The sequence below is a fragment of the Homarus americanus genome, unplaced genomic scaffold, assembly GCF_018991925.1.
Source record: "Homarus americanus isolate GMGI-L3 unplaced genomic scaffold, GMGI_Hamer_2.0 scaffold41592, whole genome shotgun sequence".
Classification (NCBI taxonomy): Eukaryota; Metazoa; Arthropoda; class Malacostraca; order Decapoda; family Nephropidae; genus Homarus; species Homarus americanus.
In genome coordinates, this window is record NW_024740109.1 from 413189 (window position 1) to 437500 (window position 24312).

The window sequence follows — 24312 nt, forward strand, 5'->3', positions numbered from 1 at the left end:
CTTACTGCTTTCATTACATTCTACACTTTCCTAAAAGTTGGTAGTGTCTGAAGGGAGGAGGGGGAGGGGGGTGGTGGGGAGGGTGGTGGGGAGTCCCCTGGCGACGGAGGCTGCGACGGCGCGGTGTGTTACTATTACTGTGTTATGCTTCTTACCGGTACCCCATGACCCGGACCGGATACCCCAGGGTAGAGTGGGAACTAGGGAGCCCCACATGGGTGCCCTGGGGTAGGGTGGGTGTTTGGGTAGGGGCAGAGGGGCAGGTGTCAGAGTAGCGGTGTGTGGCATCGTGGAGGTGTTATTGATTGCGCGATGCTGTGTGTGGACTGCGGCAGCTGGTGGCCGACCAGTGTGGTGGGTGGAGGCTGGAACGACGCTTAGGCATGGACGGCCCAACCCTCCTCCTCCTCCCCTACCTCTCCACCACCACCACCTCCACCACCATCATCATCTCTACCACCACAACCACCACCACCAGCTCCACCACCGCCCCCCACCCGCGACGCCACCAAGGTAGGCAAGGGCAGCCAGGGCACCAAAACCTATATACTATATGCCTCCCCATCATGCCCCACAACCACCCCCTCGTGGTGTGTTATTGTTTTATTCCCAATATTGTATCGACGTGGTGTCTTCCCCTCCCTCAGCGTCCTGGGAAAAAATGAACAGACAGAAATACGAAAATTAAACGAAAAACTAAAACATGAAATTAAACGAATTACGAAAAAAAGAAAAGATAATTATAAGGAAACAGAAATATATTGTGAACGAAGAATTAAAAGTTTCATTTGTGTGTAATGACTTTGGTGAGGTGTAAAGTGACAACCGGATGAAATAGTGATATAGAAGGTTTTAACCCGAATTTTATAAGTGACTTTGTGAATGAGTTTTCTCCAAGAGGACAGTGAACGATTTTCTTAGTGACGTATGATGTAGTGACGTGTGATATTCTAAGTGACGTAAGATATTCTTAGTGACGTATGATATAGTGGCGTAAGATATTCTTAGTGACGTAAGATATTCTAAGTGACGTAGGATATTCTAAGTGACGTATGATATTCTAAGTGACGTATGATATATAAGTGACGTATGATATTCTAAGTGACGTATGATATTCTAAGTGACGTAAGATATTCTAAGTGACGTATGATATTCTAAGTGACGTAGGATATTCTAAGTGACGTATGATATTCTAAGTGACGTAGGATATTCTAAGTGACGTAGGATATTCTAAGTGACGTATGATATTCTAAGTGATGTGTGATATTCTAAGTGATGTGTGATATTCTAAGTGACGTATGATATTCTAAGTGACGTATGATATTCTAAGTGACGTATGATATTCTAAGTGATGTGTGATATTCTAAGTGATGTGTGATATTCTAAGTGACGTATGATTGTGACGTATGATTTGCTTGGTGACGATATAATATTTGCTTAGTTTAAAAGGATTTTATTAATGACATTTCATGCCTTGTTTTTTTGGTGTTTTCTTTGTCGACATTTTAAGGATTGTCTTGGTGATATTTTTTGACTTAAAGACAATTATTTTCTCAAGACTCATTTGGTGTTCGTGTTTACTTTAGATAATTTAATAATTTACATTTAAAACATTTGGTGGTTTTCTTTGAGATATTTAACAAAAATAGTGGACATTTTTGACAATATCTTTCTTAGTTTAGATTTAATATGGGTTATTTTAGACAGGTAATTTGTTATAGGAAATTTAGACAGGTAATTTCTTGTGGGACATTTTGGACAGGTATTTCAAGGCCAAGATAATTGCTCGTTATCAGTTGGTCATATCAACCACTAACGACCATCAAACGCCCATTGTAACAACCATCTGATAACGTAAACTACCCTAACGAGGCAATTACCTGTCGAGACGGTTACCTGCCTGTACAAGACGGGTGCCTTAGGGATACAGGCCTCAGTCTGTCTGTCTGACTGTCTGTCTTTCGTAACAGGACACCTACTTAAGATGTACCACACAATCATATGCCCACCCAATCACACCCTACCACACTCCACCACACAATCACACCCTACCACACTCTACCACACAATCGCACTCTACCACACCCTACCACACAATCACACCCTACCACACAATCACAGTCTACCACACAATCACACTGTGCCACACAATCACACCCTATCACACACAATCACACCCTATCACACACAATCACACTCTACCACACACCCACACACAATCACACTCTACCACACACACTCACACCCTACCACACAATCACACCCTATCACACACAATCACACCCTATCACACACAATCACACTCTACCACACACCCACACACAATCACACCCTATCACACACAATCACCTCTACCACACACCCACACACAATCACACTCTACCACACAATCACCCTATCACACCCCTATCACACAATCACCCTACCACACAATCACACCCCTATCACACACAATCACCTCTACCACCACACACCCACACAATCACACCCTATCACAATCACACTCTACCACATACCCACACAATCACACCATACCACACACAATCCACACCCCTACCACACACATTCACCTACCATGATCACACTCTACCACAATCCCACACCCTACACACCCACACACAATCACTACCACACAATCACACCCTACCACACACCCCACACAATCACACTACCACACAATCACACCTACCACACACCCCACACACAATCCACTATCACACAATCACACTCTACCACACAATCACACCCTACCACACACCCACACACAATCACACTACCACACAATCACACCTACCACACACCCCACACACAATCACACTACCACACAATCACCTACCACACACCACACACAATCACACTACCACACAATCACACCCTACCCCACACCCACACACAATCACACTACCACACAATCACACTCTACCACACAATCACACCCTACCACACACCACACACAATCACACTTTACCACACAATCACTGAAAGAACCACAGAGTTATGGAGAGTCTCCCTCACACGCTATGGTTCGTCAGGGAGACAACCATCTTATCTAACGAGCCAATCAGGTGATGAGGGAACAACCACTTAAGGGAGGGTGAGGAAGGAGCTGGTGTAGTGGGGGAGTAAGAGGTAGTAAGAGAGGATGGGGTGGTTAGGAGGAAGGGTGTTGGTGTGAGGGGAAGGAGTGGTGTTGTGAGGGGGATGGAGTGGTGTTGTGAGGGGGAGGAGTGAGGAGGGAGGGGAGGTGTGTTAGGTAAGCAGTCAATGCCAACACAAGCATTCAGCAACGCCAGCACAAACACTCGCAATCGTCAACACAAGCACTCATTCATTAATACCAGGTAGTCCCAACAACATACTACGCACGAACGCTTCTGCCGCCCGCGAAAAGGAACCGATGCTGACATATCTGGTTGGCATTATTTCCCTCTAGTCTCTGTACGCTTATTATTATTATTATTATTATTATTATTATTATTATTATTATTATTATTATTATTATTATTATTATTATTATTATTATTATTATTATTATTATTATTATTATTATTATTATTATTATTTTATTATTATTATTATTATTATTATTCGTAGTAGTAGTAGTAATAGAAGTAGTGGTAATAGTAATAGTAATAAAAGTAGAATTATCAAAGAACTTAAAGGTTAAAGAGACTCCACCTAGCGTCCTCTTATAACACAAGCGACCTCAGAGTCTCTGATGGCAGGTGCGGCCCCTGGTGTAAACACTCACTGGCAGTTTTGTTGTGGTATATTTTATTGTCTAGTGAGTGATCCCAAGTTTCACGTTCTTATTAACCACTAGCCTTATGGTAGAGAAGCATCGAAGTGTTTTTCAGTGAGTGAGCGAGACGTGTGTACAAGTGCAGTATTGTGTTACAGGCGTGGTACAATAGTGTATCACGACGGAAATATAAGGAGAGTTGTGTTCAGTCGTAAGTATAGAGTGGAAAAAAGTAGTGTACATAGTTTGAATAATATACTTCATGGCGAGAAAGAATACTGAGGTGTCTTACGTTAAACTGAGAAAATCTTGGCTACAATATTGCAGTATGAGCCAAAGAGGAGTGAATGGTAAACTTGCGTAAATTGAGGGCCACGACTCTCACTGTGGCGTGTCAGTTGATGGCCGGGTTACCTCTACGGTCTTGTTCTCACGAGGGAAATAAACTCGTACTAGAAGCTTATGTAATACCAACTCTTAGCGTGTGTGTAATACCAACTCTTAACAACTCTTAGCGTGTGTGTGGGGGGGGGTGGGGGGGGGAGGGATCGTCAATAAAACTTGTAAATATATACCGGACAGTAATGAGGATTTTTTTGTTAATATTTGGCGTCGTTTAATAATTAGTTCATGTCATCCAGTAGTAAATCAGCAGAGTAAAAGCTTTGTTGACGGATGAGTAGGTACTGTGCAGCGACCTACTGATGTGTCAAGTATTGTACCGCCTCGTGAACAACTGTATTATTATTATTATTGTTGTTGTTATTATTATTATTATTATTATTATTATTATTATTATTATTATTTTATTATTATTTATTATTTTTATTATTATTATTATTATTATTATTATTATTATTATTATTATTATTATTATTATTATTATTTATTATTTTTATTATTATTTTATTATTATTATTATTATTATTATCAATATTTATTATTTTTATTATTATTTATTATTATTATTTATTATTTTTATTATTATTATTTATTATTATTATTATTATTATTATTATTATTATTATTATTTATTATTTTTATTATTATTATTATTATTATTATTATTATTATTATTTTTATTATTATTATTTATTATTATTATTATTATTATTATTATTATTATTATTATTATTTTTATTATTATTATTATTATTATTATTATTATTATTATTATTATTATTATTATTATTAGTATTATTATTGCTAGCCGTAGTAATAACAGTAGTAGTAGTAATAGTACAGTAGTAGACTCAGGGTGAGGACCGAGAGGTTATCACACATCAGCATTAAAAACTGAATATAATTAAGACAATACAGTACTCTAATAATTATTAACCCAGTACCCTCACCCAGTACCCTCACACAGACTACATGTTTGCCACTAATCTGGTAATGACGTCAATTGTAGTCAAGATCTGAACACGGGGACCGAGGCATATTATTATTATTGTTATCATTATAAATTACTCAGAGATTTTAGTTTAATTACTTTACCATATTTAAGCTATTTAAAACACGCTCGCAATATTGTTAAATATAAATGTAATGGCGTGATATGTACAGGTTTGTCCACTGGAATATTCGTTTTAATCATCAACAATAACAACTTTTGCTTATTAAAAAAGTGACTAATTCCTGTGATTTTTCTATGAAGTTTTTCCCATCATAACCTAACCTAACCCCCAGTAAAGTTTGGGTATTTAATCATCAGGTGTAATAAGCTGGGGTGTCTAATCTACAGGTAATCTTTAATTTGCATATTAAATCACTAGTTATACTCAGCTAAAGAATAATACTATATAATCACAAACGCCCAACAGACTAACATTCAACCATTGGTCTTCTTAAAATCCTGGCTTAAAATTCTTTTCCTTGTCGTGTGGCCTAACGTCACCACTGTCCGTAGCCTCAACACAGGCTGACAGCACACAAGTAAAATTCTGACGACACAAACAAAATATGGCATATAATTAGCTCCTATGAAGATTCGGAATGATTACTGGAAGACTTAAATAAAGTTTTAATGTGGTATAATGGCTGATGTGGTATAATGCTTGGCTGTATAATTGTAAGGTTACAGGAAATAGAAATAGGGAACTAGCTATCAGTGGAACTACATACAATAGGTACAAAGAAAATCCGATTGTGAGAAAGACTTAGGGGCTGATGATAAGTACGAAACTAACTCTCAAGACAGCAATGCAGTTATGTTTGGAATAAAGCTTAACAATATACTAGGATTCATTAGCTAGTAGCGCTAGTAACAGAAGCTATGTTATCTTAGATTCGCGTTATGTGAGACCTAACTTGAATTACGCGGTTCAGTTTTTGGTCACTGTGCTATAGAATGGATATCGATTCCCTAGAAAGCATTCAGATGAGGATGAAAAAAGTTAATCCCGGGCATTAGGAACCTTGTGTATTGAGACGAGATTATGAGAATTGATTTTGCATTTTCTTGAGACATAGAAACGTATAAATATAAGATGGGGTTAATTGAAGGTAATATAAGCTAGGTAAACCATATCAATCAGGAGCAAAGATATGACAATGGTTTTGAATTAGAGAAATATTTTTATATTTAGGAAGAAATTAGTTATGAGTGATGCAGAAATAGAGTTGTGGATTAGTGGAACAAGTTACCAAACGCCATCATTAACTCGAACTGGTTGGGAAGTTTAAAAGAAAAAAAAGGTTTGGTAGATACTATGAGTGATAATGTTTGGGTGTGAACAGGAGTTGTTGTCTAGCATGGACCAGTCGGCATAATGAGGTGTCCTTCATTCTTATGTTCTGACGTCATCATCCATCCTCGTGACGTCGCCGCCATCCTCGTCCCCCAACACAAGTGACGTCACCACCAAAAGCCATTCTTTTGACCCCAATATGTGACGTCACCATCATTCTCTTGACCCTCAATATGTGACGTCACCATCATTCTCTTGACCCTCAATATGTGACGTCACCATCATTCTCTTGACCCTCAATATGTGACGTCACCATCATTCTCTTGACCCTCAATATGTGACGTCACCATCATTCTCTTCACCTCAATATGTGACGTCACCATCATTCTCTTGACCCCAATATGCGACGTCACCATCATTCTCTTGACCCCAATATGTGACGTCACCATCATTCTCTTGACCCCAATATGTGACGTCACCATCATTCTCTTGACCCCAATATGTGACGTCACCATCATTCTCTTGACCCCAACACAAGTGACGTCACCACCATTTTAAATATAAAGTACCTAGTCTAGAAGATGTAAACAGAGAAACCAGATACCAGCTGAACAACGACTGTGAGAGAGATTTAGGAGTAATGATAAGTAGGAATCTTAAGCCAAGTAAACAATGTGTTTTTGCTCGTAACAAGGCTAATAAAGTACTTAGGTCCATACAAAGGAGTGTTAGTTACAAGACTCGCGAGGTCATCCTAAAACTATATCTTGCGCTTGTGAGAGCCCACTTGGATTACGCAGTTCAGTTATGGTCACCGTACTACAGAATGGATATAGAATCCTTAGAAAGAATTCTGAGGAGAATGACAAGACTAATCCTGGGCATTAGGAACCTTGAGTACAGAGACAGATTAAAGCATCTTAATCTGCACTCCCTCGAGAGACGTAGAGCGAGGGGCGATATAATGGAGGTGTATAAATGGAAGTCAGGGCTTAAAAAAAAGGTGATATGAAAAATATACTCAAACTATCCAACCAGGAGCGAACTCGTAACGATGGTTTTAAATTAGGTGAATTTAGATTTAGGCGGGAAATAGGTAAACATTGGTTTAGATATAGAGTAGAGGACGAGTGGAACAAGTTACCAAACATCATCATTAACTCGAATACGCTGGAAAACTTCAAACATTGGTTAAATGGATATACTGTAAGAGCATTAGGGGTTGGGTGTAAATGGGACTGCCCAGTATGGGCCAATAGGACCGCTGCAGTTTCCTCCATTCTTATGTTCTCATTCTCTTGACCCCAACACAAGTGACGTCACCATCATCCTCTTGACCCCAACACATGTGACGTCACCACCATCCTATTGACTCCAACACAAGTGACGTCACCACTCTAACACAAGTGACGTCAGAGCATCATGGGGGATGGGGGTGACTGGTCGACAGGCGAGGCATCAGACAGGTCCGTTCGTCGACATCATTGACGTTTGTGTCGATAAGTTACACGATAGACATTCCCTGCAAGACAACGTTGACTGGTCTCTTAGTGGTAGTGGCCTCGTCTACCAGGTCTCTTAGTGGTAGTGGCCTCGTCTACCAGGTCTCTTAGTGGTAGTGGCCTCGTCTACTAGTTCTCTTAGTGGTAGTGGCCTCGTCTACCAGGTCTCTTAGTGGTAGTGGCCTCGTCTACTAGTTCTCTTAGTGGTAGTGGCCTCGTCTACCAGGTCTCTTAGTGGTAGTGGCCTCGTCTACCAGTTCTCTTAGTGGTAGTGGCCTCGTCTACCAGTTCTCTTAGTGGTAGTGGCCTGTCTACCAGGTCTCTTAGTGGTAGTGGCCTCGTCTACCAGGTCTCTTAGTGGTAGTGGCCTCGTCTACCAGGTCTACTAGCGGTAGTGGCCTCGTCTACCAGGTCTCTTAGTGGTAGTGGCCTCGTCTACCAGGTCTCGTAGTGGCCTTTACCTACGATAACATACACAGATCGGTCAAGATGGCGACATAATTACACCGAGACTCTATTTACCTATGATGGTGAGGAAAGTGCGTTGAGACTGTATTATTTACCTCAGGTGTTTTCAATTAATTTATGGAAATTTTTGAAGAATGAGGATGGCTGGCTGTGGGCGGGTAGGTGGGTGTTATGTACGATGGGTGTGGGTGGTGGGTAGATGGGTGGCTGTGGGTGAGTGGGTGGGTGTTATGTACGATGGGTGTGGGTGGATGTCAGGTTGATGAGGGTTAATACTGGGTGGCAGGTGGGTGGATGCAGAAGGGAGGGTGGTAGCATTGTGGATGTGGGTGGATGGGTGGTTGATGGGTGGGTGTAGGCGGAGGCAAGGAGGAAAATAGAACGTTTATATCAGTTTTGTTAATATATTCGCTGTGTGTGTGTGTGTGTGTGTGTGTGTGTGGCCATCGTAATGTACACAATGATTATATTATTATTATTGATGAATCTTATAATTTAAAAATATTACTATTGATCATTTTTATTTTTATTACTCAATTTTATATTTATTCGTAGAGATATTTTAAAATATTGATGATAATGACGATATTGCAGTTAATAGCGGCCCTCTCATAACTCATACCATTACCACCATTACCACAATTACCACCACTACAATTATTACAATTACCACCAATTTCTACAATTCACCCCCGTTAGCGTGATGAATCTGGTACTAAGAGAAGAATTGGTAGGGAAGATAAGGTGGGGAGAGGAGGAAGGGAGTGGTTGAAGGACTAAGGGGAGACTGGTTAGGGAGGTGAGAAGACTGGTAGGGGAGGTGAGGGGAGACTGGTAGGGGGAGGATATATTGGTAGGGGGAGGAGAGAGAGGTATAGGGGTGATACTAGAGGCTGGTAGGGGAGGGGAGAAGGTCCTGGGGAGAGTAATAAGAGGAAGAGTAGTAGGGGGAGAAGGGAGAGTAGTAGGGGAGAAGAGGTAGTAGGGAGAAGGGAGGTAGTAGGGAAGAAAAGGGAGAGTAGTAGGGGGAGAAGGGAAGAGGGGGAGAAAGGGAGAAGGGAGAGTAGTAGGGGGAGGAAGACAACTGATGGGGGAGGAAAGATAATCTGATAAAACAGGTAATAAACTTGAGATGTCAATAAACGTGAATAGAAAGAAGAATGAATAAACCTGAGGAATGAAAAAAGGGAATTGGAATGAATTAGTGGATGAAAGGGATGCATGAACACAGAGGGAGTTAAAGTTGACGATGAAGGAAGTCAAGGAAGAGAGGAGGAGGGAGGCAGGCAGAGGAGAAAGGGGAGGGAGGGAGAAGGAAGAGGCAAGGAGGGGGAAGAATAAAAGTTGGAAGGGGAGAAGAAGGGAGGAACAGGAAGGAGGCAGGAGGGCAGAATAAAGTTGGAAGGGAGAAGGAGAAGGAAAGAGGTAAATAAAGATAGGAGAGAGAGAGAGGAGGAGGGGGTATAACAAAGATGGAAGGAAGGAAAGGAACAATAATAAAAATGGAAGGAAGGGAAATAAGGGAGACGGGATAATAAAGATGCGAAAAGGGATAATATTAATAGTAGAGAGGATAATAAAGATAGGAATAGAGAGAGAGAGAATAATAAAGATGGAAGGAAGGAATAAAGTGGTTGATTCAGTTTGTGGGTAAAAGTTGCCGTCAGGAAAGTGATATGACGTGGTTATGATTCTTATTATGAGAGCTTTCCTAAATTAAAATCACTATTATTAAAGTCATTGGTGCAATAGTTCAATGATATTTATGGTGTATATTGACGTGTTAATCCTTGTCGCCGTTTAAATAAGAGTCGTCGTTTACTTAAGAGACGTGGTTTACTTAAGAGTCGTCGTTAAGAGACGTGGTTTACTTAAGAGTCGTCGTTAAGAGACGTGGTTTAAGAGTCGTCGTTAAGAGACGTGGTTTACTTAAGAGTCGTCGTTAAGAGACGTGGTTTTATAGAGTCGTCGTTAAGAGACGTGGTTATAGAGTCGTCGTTAAGAGACGTTGTTTATAAGTCGTCGTTAAGAGACGTTGTTTACTTATGAGATATCAGTCAGTGTATTGCAGGTGTGGCACGTTCTGCTTCATCAGGTGTTGTGACTGTGTTTGTGTGTGTGTGTTCGTGTGTGTGTGTGTGTGTGTGTGTGTTTATACCTCTGGCCCCTCGTTTGGTACCTCGTTGTGTGTTATCGTTGTGTTGCCTCCTCTGTGTGTAGGACCCTCCTATCCTCCCCTGTGTGTGGGCCTCCTATCACTCCCTCTGTGTGTGGGACCTCTTATCCTCCCTCTGTGTGTGGGGCCCTCTTATCACTCCTCTGTGTGTAGGACCCTCTTATCACCTCCTCTGTGTGTAGGACCCTCTTATCCTCCCTCTGTGTGTGTGGGACCCCTCTATCCTCCCCTGTGTGGGACCCTCCTATCCTCCCTCTGTGGGACCCTCTTATCACTCCTCTGTGTGTAGGACCCTCCTATCACTCCTGTGTGTAGGACCTCTTATCCTCCTGTGTGTAGGACCTCTCTTATCACTCCTGTGTGTAGGACCCTCCTATCACTCCTCTGTGTGTGGGACCCCTCCTATCACTCCTCTGTGTGTAGGACCCTCCTATCACTCCCCTCTGTGTGTAGGACCCCTCCTATCACTCCCCTGTGTGTAGGACCCTCCTATCACTCCCTCTGTGTGGGACCTCTCTTATCACTCCTCTGTGTGTGGGACCCTCCTATCCTCCCCCCTGTGTGTGGGACCTCTCTTATCCTCCCCTGTGTGTAGGACCTCTCTTATCCTCCCCCTGTGTGTAGGACCCTCCTATCCTCCCTCTGTGTGTAGGACCCTCCTATCCTCCCTCTGTGTGTAGGACCCCTCCTATCTCCCTCTGTGGGACCCTCCTATCCTCCCTCTGTGTGTGGGACCCCTCTATCACTCCCTCTGTGTGTGGGACCCTCCTATCACTCCCTCTGTGTGTGAGACCCCTCTATCCTCCCTCTGTGTGTAGGACCCTCCTATCACTCCCCTGTGTGTGGGACCCCTCCCATCCTCCCCCTGTGTAGGACCCCTCCTATCACTCCCTCTGTGTGTAGGACCCCTCCTATCACTCCCTCTGTGTGGGACCCCTCTATCACTCCCCTGTGTGTGGGACCCCTCCTACCACTCCCCTGTGTGTGGGACCCCTCCTATCCTCACCCCCTGTGTGTAGGACCCCTCCTATCACTCCCCTGTGTGTAGGACCCCTCCTATCCCTCCCTGTGTGTAGGACCCCTCTATCACTCCCTCCTGTGTGGGACCCTCCTATCACCCCTGTGTGTAGGACCCCTCCTATCCTCCCTCCCCATGTGTGTAGGACCCTCCTATCACTCCCCTGTGTGTAGGACCTCTCCTATCACTCCCCCTGTGTGTAGGACCCTCCTATCACTTCCTCTGTGTGTAGGACTCTTATCACTCCCCTGTGTGTAGGACCCTCCTATCTCCCCTGTGTGTAGGACCCCTCCTATCACTTCCCCTGTGTGTGGGACCTCCTATCACTCCCTCTGTGTGTGGGACCCTCCTATCACTCCCCTGTGTGTAGGACCCTCTTATCACTCCCCTGTGTGTAGGACCCCTCTATCCTCCCCTGTGTGTAGGACCTCTCCTATCACTCCCCTGTGTGTAGGACCTCTTATCCTCCCCTGTGTGGAGGACCCCTCCTATCACTCCTCCTGTGTGTAGGACCCTCTATCACCCCCTGTGTGTAGGACCCTCTTATCACTCCCTCCCCCATTTTGTAGGACCCCTCTATCACTCCCCTGTGTGTGGGACCCTCCTATCACTCCCCTGTGTGTAGGACCTCTCTATCACTCCCTCTTTGTGGGACCTCCTATCACTCCCCTGTGTGTGGGACCCTCTTATCACTCCCCTGTGTGTAGGACCCTCCTATCACTCCCTCTGTGTGTAGGACCCTCCTATCCTCCCCTGTGTGTAGGACCCCTCCTATCACTTCCCTGTGTGTAGGACCCTCCTATCACTCCCCCTGTGTGTAGGACCCCTCCTATCCTCCCCTGTGTGTAGGACCCCTCCTATCCTCCCTCCTGTGTGTAGGACCCTCTTATCACCCCTGTGTGTAGGACCCATCTTATCACTCCTCCCCATTTTGTAGGACCCTCTATCACTCCCCTGTGTTAGGACCCCTCTTATCACTCCCCTGTGTGTAGGACCCTCTTATCCTCCCTCTGTGTGTAGGACCTCTCTATCACTCCCCCTGTGTGTAGGACCCCTCCTATCACTCCCCTGTGTGTAGGACCTCTCTTATCACTCCCCTGTGTGTGGGACCTCTCTTATCCTCCCCTTTGTGTAGGACCTCTCTTATCACTCCCTGTGTGTAGGACCCTCCTATCACTCCCCTGTGTAGACCCTCTATCACTCCCTGTGTGTAGGACCCTCCTATCACTCCCCTGTGTGTGGGACCTCTCTATCCTCCCCTGTGTAGGACCCTCCTATCACTCCCCTGTGTGTAGGACCTCTCTTATCACCCCCCCTGTGTGTAGGACCTCTCTTATCACTCCCCTGTGTGTAGGACCTCTCCTATCCTCCCCTGTGTGTGGGACCTCTCTTATCACTCCCTCTGTGTGTAGGACCTCTCTTATCACTCCCTCTGTGTGTAGGACCTCTCTATCACCCCCTGGACCATCACCCCCTGTGTGTGGACCCTATCCTCCCTGTGTGGACCCTATCACCCCCTGTGTAGGACCTCTCTTATCACTCCCCTGTGTGTGGACCTCCTATCACTCCCCGGACCTTTATCACTCCCCGTGTGTAGGACCTCTCTATCCTCCCCTGTGTGTAGGACCTCTCCTCCCCCTGTGTGTGGACCCTCTATCCCCCCCTTGTTGGACTATCCCCCTGGGACCTCTTATCACTCCCCTGTGTGTAAGACCCATCTTATCACCCTCCCCATTTTGTAGGACCCTCTTATCACCCCCTGTGTGTGGGACCCTCTTATCACCCCCCTTTGTGTGGGACCTCTTATCTCCCCTGTGTGTAGGACCCATCTTATCCCCTCCCCTTTGTAGGACCCTCTTATCACTCCCCTGTGTGTGGGACCTCTCTTATCCTCCCCCTGTGTGTGGGACCTCTTATCCTCCCCTTGGGACCTCTCTTATCCTCCCCTGTGTGTAGGACCTCTCTTATCACTCCCCTCTGTGTGTAGGACCTCTCTTATCACTCCCCCTGTGTGTGGGACCTTCTTATCACTCCCCTGTGTGAGGACCTCTCTTATCACTCCCCCTGTGTGGCCTCACCCTCTGTGTGTGGACCCTCTTATCACCCTCTGTGTGAGACCTCTCTTATCACTCCCCTGTGTGTGGGACCTCTCTTATCGCTCCCCCTTTGTGTAGGACCTCTCTTATCACTCCCCTGTGTGTAGGACCCCTCTTATCACTCCCCTGTGTGGGACCTCTCCCCCATATCCCCTGTGTGTAAGACCTCTTATCACTCCCGTGTGTGGACCCTCTATCACTCCTGTGTGTAGGACCTCTCTTATCACTCCCCCTGTGTGTAGGACCTCTCTTATCACTCCCCCTGTGTGTAGGACCTCTTATCCTCCCCCTGTGTGTAGGACCTCTCTTATCACTCCCCTGTGTGTAGGACCTCTCTTATCACCCCCCCTGTGTCTGGGACCGCCCCTCTCCCCATTTATCAAAGTAGTTGTGTCTCCCCGGCGGAAACAGGACCTACTCAGGGGGCGTGTCTTTGTCCCAACTGACACTTATTAGCTCACACCACACGGCTCCTCAGATACACGCCTCTAACATGGTGCAAGGACAGTGTGATGGTGCTGGGAGGTTATGGTGCTGGGACTGTGTTGTGTGATGGTGCTGGGAGGTTAAGGTGCTGGGGAAAGAGTTGTGTGATGGTGCTGGGAGGTTATGGTGCTGGGGGCAGTGTTGTGTGATGGTGCTGGGAGGTTATGGTGCTGGGGGAAGAGTTGTGTGATGGTGCTGGGAGGTTATGGTGCTGGGGGACTGTGTTGTGTGATGGTGCTGGGAGGTTATGGTGCTGGGGACAGTGTTGTGTGATGGTGCTTGGGTTATGGTGCTGGGGACAGTGTTGTGTGATGATGCTGGGGTTATGGTGCTGGGAGGTTATGGTGCTGGGGACTGTGTTGTGTGATGGTGCTTGGAGGTTATGGTGCTGGGGACAGTGTTGTGTGATGATGCTGGGAGGTTATGGTGCTGGAGGAGGTTATGGTGCTGGGGAAAGAGTTGTGTGATGGTCTGGGAGGTTATGGTGCTGGGGAAAGAGTTGTGTGATGGTGCTGGGAGGTTATGGTGCTGGGGGCAGTGTTGTGTGAGTACTGGGTTGTGTGGGGGAAGAGTTGTGTGATGGTGCTGGGAGGTTATGGTGCTGGGGAAAGAGTTGTGTGATGGTGCTGGGCGGTTATGGTGCTGGGGGCAGTGTTGTGTGATGGTACTGGGAGGTTATGGTGCTGGGGGAAAGTTGTGTGATGGTGCTGGGAGGTTATGGTGCTGGGGGCAGTGTTGTGTGTGCTGGGAGGTTATGGTGCTGGGGTTATGGTGCTGGGGTTATGGTGCTGGGGGCAGTGTTGTGTGATGGTGCTGGGAGGTTATGGTGCTGGGGGCAGTGTTGTGTGATGGGAGGTTATGGTGCTGGGGGCAGTGTTGTGATGGTGCTGGGAGGTTATGGTGCTGGGGGAAAGGGTTGTGTGATGGTGCTGGGAGTTATGGTGCTGGGGGGACAGTGTTGTGTGATGGTGCTGGGGTTATGGTGCTGGGAGAAGGTTGTGTGATGGTGCTGGGAGGTTATGGTGCTGGGGTGACAGTGTTGTGTGATGGTGCTGGGAGGTTATGGTGCTGGGGGACTGTGTTGTGTGATGGTGCTGGAGGTTATGGTGCTGGGGTGACAGTGTTGTGTGATGGTGCTGGGAGGTTATGGTGCTGGGGGTGTGTTGTGTGATGGTGCTGGGAGGTTATGGTGCTGGGGGCAGTGTTGTGTGATGGTGCTGGGAGGTTATGGTGCTGGGGGACTGTGTTGTGTGATGATGCTGGGAGGTTATGGTGCTGGGGGCAGTGTTGTGTGATGGTGCTGGGAGGTTATGGTGCTGGGGAAAGAGTTGTGTGATGGTGCTGGGAGGTTATGGTGCTGGGGGGCAGTGTTGTGTGATGGTGCTGGGGTTATGGTGCTGGGGGACTGTGTTGTGATGATGCTGGGAGGTTATGGTGCTGGGGGCAGTGTTGTGTGATGGTGCCGGGAGGTTATGGTGCTGGGGGACTGTGTTGTGTGATGATGCTGGGAGGTTATGGTGCTGGGGGACTGTGTTGTGTGATGATGCTGGGAGGTTATGGTGCTGGGGGCAGTGTTGTGTGATGGTGCTGGGAGGTTATGGTGCTGGGGGCAGTGTTGTGTGATGGTGCTGGGAGGTTATGGTGCTGGGGGCAGTGTTGTGTGTGCTGGGGAGGTTATGGTGCTGGGGGCAGTGTTGTGTGATGGTGCTGGGAGGTTATGGTGCTGGGAAAGAGTTGTGTGATGGTGCTGGGAGGTTATGGTGCTGGGGGATTGTGTTGTGTGATGATGCTGGGAGGTTATGGTGCTGGGGGCAGTGTTGTGTGATGGTGCTGGGGTTATGGTGCTGGGAAAGTTGTGTGATGGTGCTGGGAGGTTATGGTGCTGGGGACAGTGATGGTGCTGGGGAAAGAGTTGTGTGGTGGTGGTGGTGGTAGTGTTGAAAGTTATCATGGACCCTGGTACACACACACACACACACACATACAGATCTCTTGGGTATTTCAGTCTCAGTTGTGTATTAAATAAGTCTTGACCTTTAACCTTTGACTCTGTTGGGGCAGTGACCACCCCTCCCCCCCACCACCTCCACCCCAGCAATTGTGGTAGTGGGTGTAGCGGGTACTGGTTGACTTGGGTGGTTAGACTGGTTGACCTGGGGTGACCTGGTTGGTTAAATTAGTTGACCTGGGATGATCTGAGTGGTTAGACTGGTTGACCTGGGATGACCTGGGTGGTTAGACTGGTTGACCTGGGTGGTTAGACTGGTTGATCTGGGTGGTTGGACTGGTTGACCTGGGTGGTTAGACTGGTTGACCTGGGATGACCTGGGTAGTTAGACTGGTTGACCTGGGATGACCTGGGTAGTTAGATTGGTTGACCGAGGATGACCTGGTTGGTTAGACTAGTTGACCTGGGATGACTTGGTTGGTTAAATTAGTTGACCTGGGATGACTTGGTTGGTTAAATTAGTTGACCTGGGATGACTTGGTTGGTTAAATTAGTTGACCTGGGATGACTTGGTTGGTTAAATTGGTTGACCTGAGATGACCTGGGTAGTTAGACTGGTTGACCGAGGATGACCTGGTTGGTTAGACTAGTTGACCTGGGATGACCTGGGTGGCTAGACTAGATGATCTGGGTAGTTAGATTGGATACCTGGGTGGCTAGACTGGTTGACCTGGGTGGTCAGACTGGTTGACCTGGCAAAGAGTTTTTTCTACCGGTAGATAATACACGAAATATTAACTAGTGTGTGTGTATGAGAAAATCTACGTGTGCGTGTACATAAGTCCATGTAAACAGTAACGTGTGCGTATACTTAATGTGCACATCTTTGGACCCGCGTGGTGTTCATGTACTGTACGTGGTCAATACGATCCAAATTTATCTTGCCCTCACGCGGTAACTCTCTGGGGTAGGTTTGGTTAGGTTAAGGGGGTAGTATCCACAGGGGGTAACATAACTCCCCCTCCTCAACAGGTAACTCTCTGGGGTAGATTAGATTCGTCTGACGGTAGGTTTATATATTACACAGAGTGGAAGAGGGGGGAATGAGAGAGGTAGTGGGGGAAGGGTAGAGTGGGAAGGGGGAGGGATGAATTAACTACTTGTCCTCATGCCACTGGACAGTCGACTCACCTGGCCAAAAATACACCTGCTGGAATTAATCGAAGACGTCACGTGATACATTTCTTTCTACGCCGGTGAGGGGACTTGAGTTGATCTCTCTCTGTTGTGCGAGCCACACCCGGTCGAGTGACAGCCAATCATGGCTCGTTAAATGTACGTGAGCCACACCTGGTCCAGTGGCAGCCAATCAGTAGACGGTAAGAGTCGTTGAAATGCGATCTAAGACGACACACGGGTCGTTAGGGCCAGCCAGGAGGTCCCAGAGGAGGTGGGCGGGTAGGGCGAGGGGAGAGAGGGGGAGAATGTGAGGGAGGGAGAATGGGAGGGGGTGAGAAGGGTGGAATCAGAAAGGAAGGGATAGAGAGACGAGAAATAATGGATGGAAGGAGAGAGAGCATAAACTCATCCACATTTTCTTGTCCCAGGTGAGTCACTCATGAGTAACCAGTGAGCCCTCCACCTTCCCCCCTAGTCGTCCTCAAGCGTTGGGAGGGGGTTGGAGGCTGTGAGGGAAGGCGGAGCAACAGATGGCCAGGTAAGTCTTCTTCACCAAGTATAGATGCCGGAGTAAGTGGTGTAAAAGTGTCGGCATATAGCTGAGGGAGACGAATCGTGCGTTCTGGCCATAGACTTGAGGTTATGATGCCCAAACTGACTTCCTGACACATGACCCCTGACACATGACCCCTGACACATGACCCCTGACACATGAACCTTTAGTATTGGCGTCAGCAGAATATTCCTGTCCCCAGAATATTGATCCAGTGAGTATGCTACATAGTGACCGGTAGCCGCGTCTTGCCGTTTACTGGGTAATTCCCTCTCGTCTGTATGTTTACTCACGAAAAAGGAAAAAAATGAGACGATTCTGTGATATTATTGTTTTTGATGATGATATAATATTCATCATTATCATCATTATCATCATCAATCAAGACAGTATAATGAGGTATCACAGGTGTAGTGCAGGTACTAGAGACAGGTGGTGAAGGTACTAGAGACAGGTGTGGCGAAGGTATTAGAGACAGGTGTGGTGAAGGTATTAGAGACAGGTGTGGTGTAGGTGTTAGAGACAGGGGTGTTGTGTAGGTGCTAGAGACAGGTGTGGTGAAGGAGACACTACTCACTGGAAGCTTGTTACTAAAGATAGGTAATTAGATAAGCTTGTTATGCTCTCGAGATGCTATGATTGGCTAAGCGGCTACTCTCTCAGTGTTGTGATTGGTTTAGCGGATAGCTACTCAAGACGCTGTGATTGGGTGAGCCGCTAGCCAGTAGGAGACCTGGGTGATCAGCCAAGCAGCAGCAACAGGAGAGAGAGAGAGTCACGTCCAGCAGTATACAAGGTAGTGATAAGCCGTGTCTCGTTTTCTTATCTATACGGTGTTTTGAAACCCCGGGAGACATTACCAGGTTGTGTTTGTTTGTTTAGGTCCGTCTGTGCAGGGGGGAAGAGGGGTGACGTTCCCCTCCCCTTCCTACACTCGTACGTTCCTGGTTTATTTTGATCTTGAAATAAATACTGTACAGTTTTGTTGGTTTTCCAGAGCATGGGAAATACTGTACTGTATATATCATGTACGATAGTGAGGTGTATTTCCTTATGTGATTTTCCTCCCTATATTTTCCCTTCTGTGATATATATACTACTAGCCACCGTTTCCTGCCTCTAGAAGTGTTCAATCTCGTTTCACTTTTTATCTGAGGGTATTTTTTTTCAGCGTTAAGGAAGTATATTTCTGGTATGTGTGTTCTGTCCTCTCATGCCTCAGATTCTTTTTCCACATATTTGGAAGCTCCTGGTGTATGCTTTTGGCCAGAATTTTTCCGTTTACTAAAGACGTGAGAAAGCCTTTGATGGGCCAAGTTAGTTACGGCATAAATATGGTGTTTAAAATGATGCAAAATTGTTTCGAAACTTTCATAAGTGGATGTTTTGACTTGACCCTCAGTCACAGGGGAAAAATGTACGCTTCTGTAGCATCCTTAACCTGGAACCAAGGAGGGTCCTGACAGGGCTGGCGTCTTCAACATTCCTTCAGTTCCACCACCAGTGTCGCAACATTCAGTTTACAGGTTAAAAACCGCACACACGATCGATGCTTGTTTCGACACCACTTTCGCTTAATTTACTCGCGCCTCGCGGGAGATGACAGCGGCAGATAGCAGCGCGTCGACAAGATTGTGTTTGTGTCGGCGTGCTTGATGGCGGGAAGGCACGCTGCCTCAGGCCCGCTCCACCGCCCACCAATCACAGGACTCGATGCCTCGCCTGCCACCAATCACAGGCCTCGATACCTCTTTGGCCCACCAATCGCAAGCGTCGACACCTCGCCCTCTTCCTTCTTCTTGCAAAGAGCTAAGGTACAGGACCCGGATTCAACGTCCGTGTCATATGCCTTCCCATTATCTACACTGGTTCACATGATACCGGGGGTTCCAGGGCTCGACTCCGGGCCAGTGTGGAACTATGGGCAAGATGTTGTGTGCCATAACTCAGCTGCGGCACTGAACAAGACATTACCAGGCCTCTACTAGATACGGTGGCCGCTAGGCAGGTTATGTCCATTTAGACGGTCCTTATTACTATCATTATACAGTATTATTGGCTTGCATGCTGGAAATAACTGGTCAGCTGTAGTGTGAGAAACCCTAACCTAACCTAACCTAACTGGTAAGCTGTAGTATGAGAAAAGCTTACCTAACCTAACCTAAACAAGTCCAGCCTTTCACGGTATTACGACAATGAAACTTAAGCTGGTTGGATTTTGTCTATTAGTTGTCCAGGGGAGAACTGTCTAATTGGGATTTTGTTAATTAATATATAAATAAATTCCCGAGACCTGGCAAAGCAGGATGGTGGTGACCTAAAGCAGGTAATGTCCTGAGCAGGAGGTAGGTCAGGGGGGCGGTGAAGTAGGTCAATATTAGTGGCCATGAGCTGGGAGGTGCAGTGTGGCCTTCACCCCCTCCCCCCCTCATGGTAGTTTGTTTCCAAGGATGAACAAATCCATGCCTTGATCCCCCCCACAACCGTTTTTTTCTCTAGGATGAACAAAGCTAGACCACCTCCCCCATTTTCCCCAGGATGAACAGAGCCATGCCTACACATCTCAAGTATTTTTTTCTCAGGGTGAACAGTCATGCCTAGAATATCCATAGCCCCCGCTCCCCACGGTCAGATAATTAATTTTATTTAGTTAATAGTGTAAAAAGTTGGACAGCTGTTATAATGAAGGCTAGGGACAAAAATTAGCCTTGATTTCGATGACCTGATTTGATTTAGTGTCAGTGACGTTCAGGTAAACCAAGGTCGATTATTATTATTGTTATTGACATTTATTATTATTATTATTATTTATTATTATTATTATTATTAAGGGTAAAATTAATATTATCATTATTATTGTCATTACCTTTTCTAAATCATACTGAATCTGTTTGTTTAAAAATTATAGTCAAAATATTGCATTACACAGGGGCAACAGTACACAGAGGGTCGTGGTGACATGTACGATGGGTAGGAAATTTGAGAAAACTCTGATGGTCGATGATTGAACCAATGTAGGTCACGTATTCATCCTTAAATAGTAACCCGATGCTGGCGAGTGAAGAACGGGTTCCTGGTTATTTATGATCGTGTGTGTGTGTGTGTGTGTGTGTGTGTGTGTGTGTGTGTGTGTGTGTGTGTGTGTGTGTGCATCATAAATAACATGTTATAAGTCTGGGTCATTATTCAGACGTAAATATTGCCCCACGTGTCGATAAGTACGTGTCATTCAGCTGATCCACAATGTAAACACCATGAGCATTTGTTATCTGTATCGATGACCGTATGTTTGCTTATCCTAATTATAATTGTTGCTTGCGTTAACCACCCTGCCACACCGTAAGATTAACGATATTGACCGTAGAACAAAATTGCTTTCGAAATTACGCAAGTATTGGTGAAAAGTTTGGTTTATCGTTAAGAAATACTGAAAGGTTCTTATGATCCACGTAACTGATGAGCCACTACTCCTGACTGTCTGAGGCAATGAGAGTACAGTGTGTTAGAGGGCAGTAATGACTTCCAGATGAAACACCAATATTACACTGTGACTCTACCTAGACTAGATACGTTCACTAAATACCAGTTAATATGGAAGTTTTGGAAAGGTTGTGCAGTACGTCCCGGTGTTAAGTGAAGGTCTCTTGTGAAGGTTAAGTTAAGTATAGTTTTACGTCATCAACTGAGAGGAAAATTCCCATGCAACCTGTAAGACTATGGACCGTGGTGGCGAGTCTGGTGTATGACGTTAATGTGTCCCAACTTGTTCAGACAGACTGAGGCAGTGAAAGAGTTGAGCCGAGGATGAAGGGATTTGTGTTAGCTTCCTGTGAGGCTCAACTCACCTGTTTTATACCACTGAGCTGTGTAGTGCCTGGCTGATAGATGGTGTGTATATATATATATATATATATATATATATATATATATATATATATATATATATATATATATATATATATATATATATATATATATAAAATGGATGGCCCTTGAGATCGAGGATGGCCGGCCCTAGGGCCACCTAGGCATGAATTTGTTTAAGGTGTAAAAGCTGTCGCCAACACAACAACCACACCCTAAATTAACGAGCTGCATGACCCAGTGTCAAGGAATAGTCCGAAAAGACCGGACAACTTGCCAACTGCACTGGCTAACCATTACCCCGGAACACGATCCGACAAATCGATTAACATCCAGGTTCCCAATTACTGTTGGGTAGACAGAAATGTGTAAAGAAACTTGCCCATAGTTTCACTACTACTTTGCTGTCACTCGGAATCGAGTATGACGATCATCCAGCTATGATTGATATGAGTTATTAAGGATGTCACCAAGGTTGGTGAGTTTTGAGGTGACTAAAGAGGCCGATACTGGATCGTAGGGTCGTCCACATACATTGCACATGTGGAGGGCTCCATCTAGTGAGGAGCTACATACACACATACAGGGCCGGCCTTAGGAGGTGCGGGGTCCAGGTTAAGGCCGGCACTGCATACATACATTCATACATACATATGTATATTGATAGAAAGTGTATATCTGAGAGAACATAAAAGGCACTGCTACATTATGGTGCCAGCTGGGTGCCTGGGGAGTGTTGCCAGCGTGGCACTGTGATTATGTGGCTCCCGGATGCCACTCTCCAGCGTGACCCTGTGTGTGTGTGTGTGTGTGTGTGTGTGTGTGTGTGTGTGGTATTCTTACGTCTATTCTCCCCTCCTTATGTATACGAGTATTTTCATTATAATTATATAATTTATTTGTTACTATAATTGTTATTTTGTAACCATACAAGTCATAGCTGTAGATATAATAATAAATCATATTTGGCATAAAGGAATAATAAGATAACGGCTATACAATACTGTGTGACAAAGAGAACTATATATGCAGGAATTAAATAATAGAAAAGATAATAAAAAAAATGAAATACTAGTAATATATAAATAAATAATTACACAAAATAAAATAAATGAAAATTAAACGATATATGTTAATACTGTAGTTATGCTCTATCAGACGTTAACCTCAATCAGTTTAAATAATTTCTTTGTTTATTTAGTTATATATTGGGTAAAACTCTGTAGTTATTTGATCTTAAAGGTTGAGTTTGTTAAGACGTCACCCCTGAAGGCAGTGGTGACGTCAACACAACAGTGAAATGTGTGTGTTGTGATGATGTGAGGGGGGGGGGGTGCTACTATCACAACTATTGCTATCTCCACCACTACTACTACCATCATCTCTTTCACCACTACCACTACTATTGTCATTTCTACCACCACCACCAACACAACAACGACACTACCACCACCACCACCAACAACAACAACAACAACAACACTACCACCACCACCACCACCACAACAACACCACCACCACAACAATCCCTCAAGGGCTAGCTACCGCACCATTGACCTCGTAGCTTCCCCTCAAGCGTTAACTTGGCTTTCAATTTGGCGACCACTTTTACCCCAGCGTGTAGCAAACAGGGTCCTCCTCCTCCTCCTCCCTCCTCCTCCTCCTCCTCCTCCTCCTCCTCCTCCTCCTCCATCAACACATAAGACCTATAGATTAGGCTAGATTTGGTTAGGTTAGGTTAGATTAGATTTGGTTAGGTTAGATTAGGTTAGGTTTGGTTAGGTTAGGTTAATCTTTAGTTGAAATAAGCAGGGGGTGTTTACTTTCAGCTATTATGCTGTGTTTGTTGACCATTTTACAGGGGTCAGAGGTCACCAAGTTCATGTATTCTGGCCCTCACACACACACACACACACACACACACACACACGTATTTATGTCAGACAGTGGCAGATTCGTTATAATGTCGTGTGTGTGTGTGTGTGTGTGTGTGTGTGTGTGTGTGTGTGTGTGTGTGTGTGTGTGTGTGTGTGTGTGTGTGTGTGTGTGTGTGTGTGTGTGTGTGTGTGTGTTGTGTGTGTGTGTGTGTGTGTTGTGTGTGTGTCTGTGTGTGTGTGTGTCTGTGTGTGTGTGTCTGTGTGTGTGTGTGTGTGTGTGTGTGTGTGTGTGTGTTGCTCTTTCCTGTTTGTTCTTCTGTGTTTGTCCTTGTTCTTGTTTATCTTCCTGTGTTTGTTTCTTTGTTTGTGGTGTTTTTGTTTCTTGTTTGTGCTGTTTGTTTCTTGTTTGTGGTGTTTTTGTTTATTGTTTGTGGTGTTTTGTTTCTTGTTTGTGGTGTTTTGTTTCTTGTTTGTGGTGTTTTGTTTTCTTGTTTGCGGTACATGAAGCCCTAAGATAGACAGCACTTCAGTCCGTGTTGATGCTCTCTCTCTCTCTCTCTCTCTCCTCTCTCTCTCTCTCTCTCTCTCTCTCTCTCTCTCTCTCTGTTAACTAACCGCCGCTCCAGAGTCGCCTACACCAGGACTGCAGTGTGTAGAGGCTCGTTGTGTGTGTTAGTCGAGTGTTCTAGCTGACGACAACAGCCAAGGATGGT

General features: G+C 45.4%; 1 protein-coding gene across 2 annotated transcripts in view; it reads left to right on the forward strand.

The window, feature by feature from the left end:
- The first annotated feature begins 210 nt into the window (after window positions 1-210).
- LOC121875214 (beta-1,4-glucuronyltransferase 1-like) overlaps window positions 211-24312 on the forward strand; it is a 74064-nt gene continuing 49962 nt past the window's right edge. For both annotated transcript variants that reach the window (XM_042379674.1, XM_042379675.1), the window contains exon 1: window positions 211-513. The gene's annotated coding sequence lies outside the window, so the exon portion shown is untranslated. The remainder of the gene's footprint in view (window positions 514-24312) is intronic.